At 39.5% G+C, this 7,250-nt stretch overlaps 1 pseudogene; it reads right to left on the reverse strand.

Annotated features, from left to right (window-relative positions):
- Positions 1–1,268: 1,268 nt before the first annotated feature.
- Positions 1,269–2,357, reverse strand: LOC117695414 (glyceraldehyde-3-phosphate dehydrogenase pseudogene; annotated as a pseudogene).
- Positions 2,358–7,250: the final 4,893 nt, after the last annotated feature.

A 7,250-nucleotide genomic window follows, 5' to 3' on the forward strand; every position in this document is an offset into this window, starting at 1 on the left:
TGGTATTGTTGCTCTCTTCATAGGGTGGCAAACCCTTTCAGTTCCTTCAGTCTTCTCTCTAACTCCTCCATTGGGAACCCCTTGATCAATTCAATGATAAGCTGTGAGAATCTGCATCTGAATATGTTAGACTCTTGCAGACCTCATAGAAGCAGGAAGAAGGGTGATGGAACAGGGAGTTCCTGGGCTGGGTTGGGGGAAATGGGTTAAGGGGATAACATCTGCAATGTAAATAAAACTATCCAATATTTAAAACAAAAAGAACAGGAAAGAATAGCTAGAATTGATTACATAGTAATAATCTACTGGTAGAGATCTGTATAATTGTTACTAAGCTGAAGTCATAATTTCTTATCTTTTTACAAAATTTATTTTGATGCAAATTCAGGGTTTCATTGGTATAAATTTCTTCTACTGATACAAACTTTTGTAGATACAAGGCTTAGAGCCAGTCCTTTTTTAACTGTTTGTTTTTTAACTGATCTGAGATGATTAGCCTGTGAGTTAAGGGTCTAACAACAAATTCATGGCTCTGAGTTTATTTTTAGGGTGTTTACTAGATTTTAATTAGAAATAGCTGAGAGTAATTAATGGACAATAGTTCAGATTGCTTTACAAAGATAGTTGGTTTTCAAAAACATCAAAAGTTCACAGCATATGACATTACATACATTTCTTTATAAAGGATTATCTGGCTAGAGACCTGTCTGCTCCTGACAGCTTTCCTTTCTTGGATTCTAAGCATCTGTGGAGTTACTCCAGTAGTGGCAAGATAATCACTACTGAATTAGAGCAAGAATTGCCTCTTTTCATCTATAGACAAAATGCTGTTCAAAAAAAGGACACACTATGCTGAATAGTCGACTGATAATCTCTGCCAGGCAGAGTGGGTAGCCTTTAAAAATTCTGCATTACTAAGTCTGTCAGATATTCCTGGGCCAGAATGCTGCAGATTGGATACTCCAATATTTTGAAGTATAAGGGAATGTCCAGGTAATCGGTGGTCTCTATAAATTGACTAAGTTTTGTAAGCTTTGTCAATTTGTAACATAAATTGTTAAAAAAACACAATTTGTAAGCTTTGTGTTTCCTATATTTTCTTTTTCTTTTTTTTTTTTTTTTTTTTTTTTGGTGGGTTCAGCGAACATTTATTGATGATATTTCAGAGAGTAGGAAGGGCTCCCTAGGCCCCTTCTGTTGTTGTGGGGTCTGGGAAGGGAATTGTGAGGAGATGCTCAGTGTGGGGGACAGGGACTCCTCAGCAACGAGGGCCTCTCTCTTGCTCTCAGTGTCCTTGCTGGGGTGGGCGGTCCAGGGTTTCTTACTCCTTGGAGGCCATGTAGGCCATGAGGTCCACAACCCTGTTGCTGTAGCCGTATTCATTGTCATACCAGGAAATGAGCTTTACAAAGTTGTCGTTGAGAGCAATGCCAGCCCCAGCATCAAAGGTGGAAGAGTGGGAGTTGCTGTTGAAGTCACAGGAGACAACCTGGTCCTCAGTGTAGCCCAGGATGCCCTTCAGTGGGCCCTCAGATGCCTGCTTCACCACCTTCTTGATGTCATCATACTTGGCAGGTTTCTCCAGGTGGCATGTCAGATCCACAACGGACACATTGGGGGTAGGAACACGGAAGGCCATGCCAGTGAGCTTCCCGTTCAGCTCTGGGATGACCTTGCCCACAGCCTTGGCAGCACCAGTGGATGCAGGGATGATGTTCTGGGCAGCCCCACGACCATCACGCCACAGCTTTCCAGAGGGGCCATCCACAGTCTTCTGAGTGGCAGTGATGGCATGGACTGTGGTCATGAGCCCTTCCACGATGCCAAAGTTGTCATGGATGACCTTGGCCAGGGGGGCTAAGCAGTTGGTGGTGCAGGATGCATTGCTGACGATCTTGAGTGACTTGTTGTATTTCTCATGATTCACACCCATCACGAACACGGGGGCATCAGCAGAAGGGGCGGAGATGATGACCCTTTTGGCCCCACCCTTCAAGTGGGCCCCGGCCTTCTCCATGGTGGTGAAGACGCCAGTGGACTCTACGATGTACTCAGCACCAGCATCACCCCATTTGATGTTAGCGGGATCTCGCTCCTGGAAGGTAGTGATTGGCTTCCCGTTGATGACAAGCTTCCCATTCTCAGCCTTGACTGTGACGTTGAACTTGCCATGGGTGGAGTCATACTGGAACATGTAGACCATGTAATTGAGGTCAATGAAGGGATCGTTGATGGCAAATCTCCACTTTGCCATTTGCAGAGCAGAAGGCAGCCCTGGTAACCAGGCGCCCAATACGGCCAAATCCGTTCACACCGACCTTCACCATTTTGTCTATGGGACGAGGCTGGTACTGCACAAGAAGATGTGGCGATCTCTGGAACAGGGAGGAGCAGAGAGCCCTATATTTTCAGCTAATTCACTTATTCTTGGCTTTCTCATGGGGTTGAAGACTTATAGTCTCATTGCTAATCCAGGCTGTTTACTTTGAGAGAACAGATTTGAGAAGATAATTTCCATATGACATTCAATCTAAAGTCAGGACAAAAGCCAAGTGCTTTTTAAGTCTTTTAAATGTCTTTTAATTTAGGATAGATGACAATGGTATTTTTATTGCCAATATGTTGGACTGGTTATTAGGTCTATCTTGTAACTTACAATTACAAATTGGTAATAGTTGTTCTCAATTTATATTTTGAGAGAAAAATTTTTTATTCTTAAAGAAAGGGTGAAATGTGGCAGAAATTTCCTGCTCTATCATTGGACAGGGAAGAGGGAGAGGGGAGAGGAATGAGAGAGAGGAGAGAAGAAGGAAGAGGAGTGAGATGAAATGGCAGAAGATGTACATGTCTCTAGCAGTCTCAAGTAGTTATTCATATCAAAAGGTTAGGTAATTGGGATATCTAACAAAGTCAATGTGTCCTGCTATCTCATTTGCATGTATGCTTCAAATTATGCAAACTTACCGGCATGCAACACAAACATATATCATAGTCAATGCAAATAAATGTAAATAACGCATATAACACACACAAATGAAAATAATTTATAACAATGTTAATTTATAATCCAATTTCACTACTAATTTTAGGAATTCTATATGTATGTCTGTCACCCATTACTTTTGTTTTAACCATGACTACTTTGAGAAGGTTGTGTCTTTCAATTTGATTTTTCTTCCATTGTCTGCTAAAGTTTTCCTTTTGTGCTTATATTTCTTGATTGCATTGGCTACTTTACCATTGTTGTATTGTGGTCAATGGAGGCTCTTTACATCTGTTTTATTTCTTAGACAAGGCATTAATTTTATGATCAGTTACTAGTTCAACATGATACTATGTTGATGTCATGTCTATGGATTTATGATTGACTTTTCTAGTCTTGGAATTGTGTCTACCAATTTAGAGAAACAACCAACTTACCTATAATTTGATAGCATGGCTTTGGGAGAAAAATACACCCGGTTCTTTTTGGTGATAAGGTCTTGGTAAGCGTATAGTGACAAAACCTGACACTAGTTTAGAAACATTAAAAACCAAGGATGTGGACATGTTCTGATACCAGGTCAAGTGACAACACAATGCCAACTATGAGATGTTATTTCAACAATTATACAATAATACCTAAAAATAATATGATTTTTATTTATTTACATATAATTAGTAAATATATCATGCCTAAATTATTGTTAGCAGTTATAATGAAATTATAAAAACAATAAGAAGTTTATTTTGCCTTCAATTTTCAGAGATTCTCTTTCATGGTACATTGTCATTGTTACTTTCAGACCTCGGATGAGGCTATGTATTATGGCAGGAGCATGTCATGAAGCTAAAGAAAGAAATTAAAACTTTCTAAAATTCTATGAAAATGAAGGCACAATGTAAACAAACTTATGGGACACAATGAAAGCAGTGCTAAAAGTAAAGTTCATAGCACTAAGTGCCTTCATAAGGAAATCTGGACAGTTTTTATACTAGCAATTTCAAAGTATACCTGAACAATCTAGAACAAAAGGAGCATGCAGGGACTGGACCTATGCCCAAATACATTTTTGTAGCAGAGATACAGCTTGGTTGATCTGCATGTGGTTTACCTCACAATTGGAACAGAGGCTATCTCTGATTTTGTTGTCTGCCATGGAATCCTTTCTCCCTAACTGGATTGTCTGGTTTTGCCTCATTGTGAGAGGATGTACTTAGTCCTGCTCCAACTGGATATCCCAGGTTGAGGTGCTTCCCCTTCTCCTCAGAGAAGGGAATGTAATAGTGTAAAGTAATGGATTTGTAAGGATGAGCCTCATAGGAGAGGAGGAAGAGGGCTATGATCAGGATGTAAAGTGAATAAACAAATTAATGAAAATAGAGAGAAAGTGTGAGACAGAGCAAAAGAGAAGAGAAAGAGGGGAGATTAGATCCACACAATAATTTTTCTTTTACTTGTAATTAATTAATTCAGTTTATACCCACTATCAGCCTCCCACTCTTCCCATAACCTGCTCAAACCTCCTCCCCCAGTTTGCCACTGCCCTTCTCCTCTGAGAAGGAGGATGGCCCCTGGATATCACCCTTCCCCACATACCTGGCACATCAAGTACTTGTAAGACTAGATACCTCCTTTTCCACTGAGGCCAGACAAGGTGTCTCAGTTAGGGGAACAAGATCCACAGGCAGAAAACAGAGCCAAGAACAGTGCCCTCCACCCTATCCTACTCCTGGTTCCAGTTGTTGGGGGACCTACATGAAGTCCAAGCTGCACAACTGCTACATATGTGCAGAGGCCTGGGTCTAGCCAATACTTGTTCTTTGGTTGGTAGTTCACACTTTGTGAGACCACAAGCATCTAGGTTAGTTAACTCTATTGGTCTTCCTGCAGAGTCCCTGTCCTGTCTAGACTCCTCAATCCTTCCCTCAACTCTTCCATAAGACACCTGAGGTCGATCTAATATTTGGGTATGGTTATTTGCATCTCTCCCTATTAGCTGCTGGGTGGAGCCTCTCAGAGGACAGTTATGCTAAGCTCCAGACTGTAAGCATTACAGAGTATCATTAATGTCAAGGATTGGTTCTTGCCCATTGGATGGGTCTCAATTTAGGGCAGTCACTGGTTGGCTACTTCTTCCACCTCAACTCTACCTTTGTCCCTGCACTTCTTGCAGGCAGGGTAGATTTTGGGTCAAGGTTTTTGTGGGTGGGTTACTGTCCTTATCCCTCCATTGTGAGTCGTACCTGACTAGAGGAAATGTCCACTTCAGGATCCATACCCCCACTGCTAGGAGTCCCATAGATACACTGGGGCAGCCCCTCTCCCTGGTCTCTGACATTTCCTATAGATGCCCCTCCACTGATTTCTATTTTCTTTGCTCTCCCTATATCCTCTCACCCCAATATCTCCACATACCTTGTCCCACTCATTTCATTTTCCTCCTGCCATTTACCTCCAATATCTATTTTATTTCCCCTTCTGAGAAAGATTCAACCATCCTCCTTGGGCACTCCTTGCTGTTTAGCTTATTTGGGTCTATGAATTGAAGCATAGTTATCCTTTATTTATGGCTAATATCAACTTATAAGTGTGTACATACCATGTATGTCATTTTGGTTCTGGGTTACCTCAGTCAGAATGATATTGTCTAGTTCCACGCATTGGCCTGTATAATGTCATTGTTTTTAATATCCAATTAGCATTTCATTATACATAATATATATACATAATATATTATATATATTATATATATATGATACAGAAAATATGTTATTCATATATATATATATCCATTTGTCAGTTCGGGGATATCTAGCTTTTCTCAGTTTCTCAATATTTCAAATAAAGCTACTCTAAACATAATTGAGCAAGTGTCTTTGGTGGAAAGTGGAGAATCTTTTGGGTATATGCCCAGAAACGCTATAGCTATGTCTTGAAGTAGAAAGATTCCCAATTTTCTAAGAAACAGCCAAATTGATTGCCACAGAGGTTGTACAAGTTTGCTCTGCAAACAGAAATGGGGGAGTGTTGCCCTGGTTCCTTATCCTAGCTGACATGGGCTGTCTCTTGAACTTACAATAAATTTTAAAGGTGTTTATATATTAGCCTTCTCACTAGGCTCCACCTTTTATACTTTCTACAAGTTACCAATAGTACAATCTGAGTCTCAAGCTTTTGAAATATGAGACTATGGAGACTTTGTGAAAAAATAAGCAGGCAGGTTTTAATTCTAAGATTGCCTGCTTATTTTTTCACAAAATCTGTTACCAACTTAAATCACTTTATCTTAGGAAACTTACACTGATACAGAAACAAGTGTAGTGTAGAGAGGAACTATGAAACCAAAATGCAAATTAAAAAATGTCTTTGGCATATCATCAAGAAGTTCTAATAGTTCTTAACTATATTGTTGTCTGGTTTGGAACTTCATAGAGGAATCTAACAAGAATCTAGTAGTCATGAGAGTCTAGATAGTCAAACCCCACGTAGTAATGTTACTCAAAGGAGGAATATCAGCTGTATATCTACATGTAAAACATGAATATTTACCATTACTTGAAGTTAGATCACTACATATGCATATTCTCATTCATATCCACTGCTTCAAGGGCAGTTGTGGTAGATGGTGGTGGTGAAATGTAGCCACCATCAAGCACAATGACATTTTTTTTCCATACTCAAATCCACATGGTAGAAAGAGATTGTCAACTCTTTCAGGACATCATATGACCTGTAAATGTGTTCTGTGACACACACATGTATACACACACACACACTTACAAATGTGATAGTGATAAAATGCTTCTCCATGATTTTAAGGTATAAATAAAGGAGAAAAAAACCAAATGAATAAATTCTGTAATGGATCTTAGTAAGAAGAGATTGTCTCAAATGTTTCAGAGAATAAAAATAATAGTGAATTATGTTAAATGTAAAGTTGTTCATTATAACTCTCTTCTAGCCTTTCTTTTTTTAACATTTATTATTTTTAATTGGATATTTTATTTACATTTCAGATGCCATCCCCTTTCTCCATTTCCCCTTCCTAGAAAACCCCTGTCCCATGCCGCCGCCCCCTTTCCTTTTGGTTTTATACAATTTTTTTAAATGTTAATCAATGGCTTTATAAATTTGGTAATGCTCAATTTCAATCAGAAGTGTAACCTAATACCCAACCTAGATATATAAACTATTTTTGACTGGTGGAGACATGTGAACATCTACCTCCATGTCTGGCCTCCCTCTCTCTTTCTCTCTCATCACCTAG

This window comes from Arvicanthis niloticus, chromosome X, assembly GCF_011762505.2.
Source record: "Arvicanthis niloticus isolate mArvNil1 chromosome X, mArvNil1.pat.X, whole genome shotgun sequence".
NCBI lineage: Eukaryota > Metazoa > Chordata > Mammalia > Rodentia > Muridae > Arvicanthis > Arvicanthis niloticus.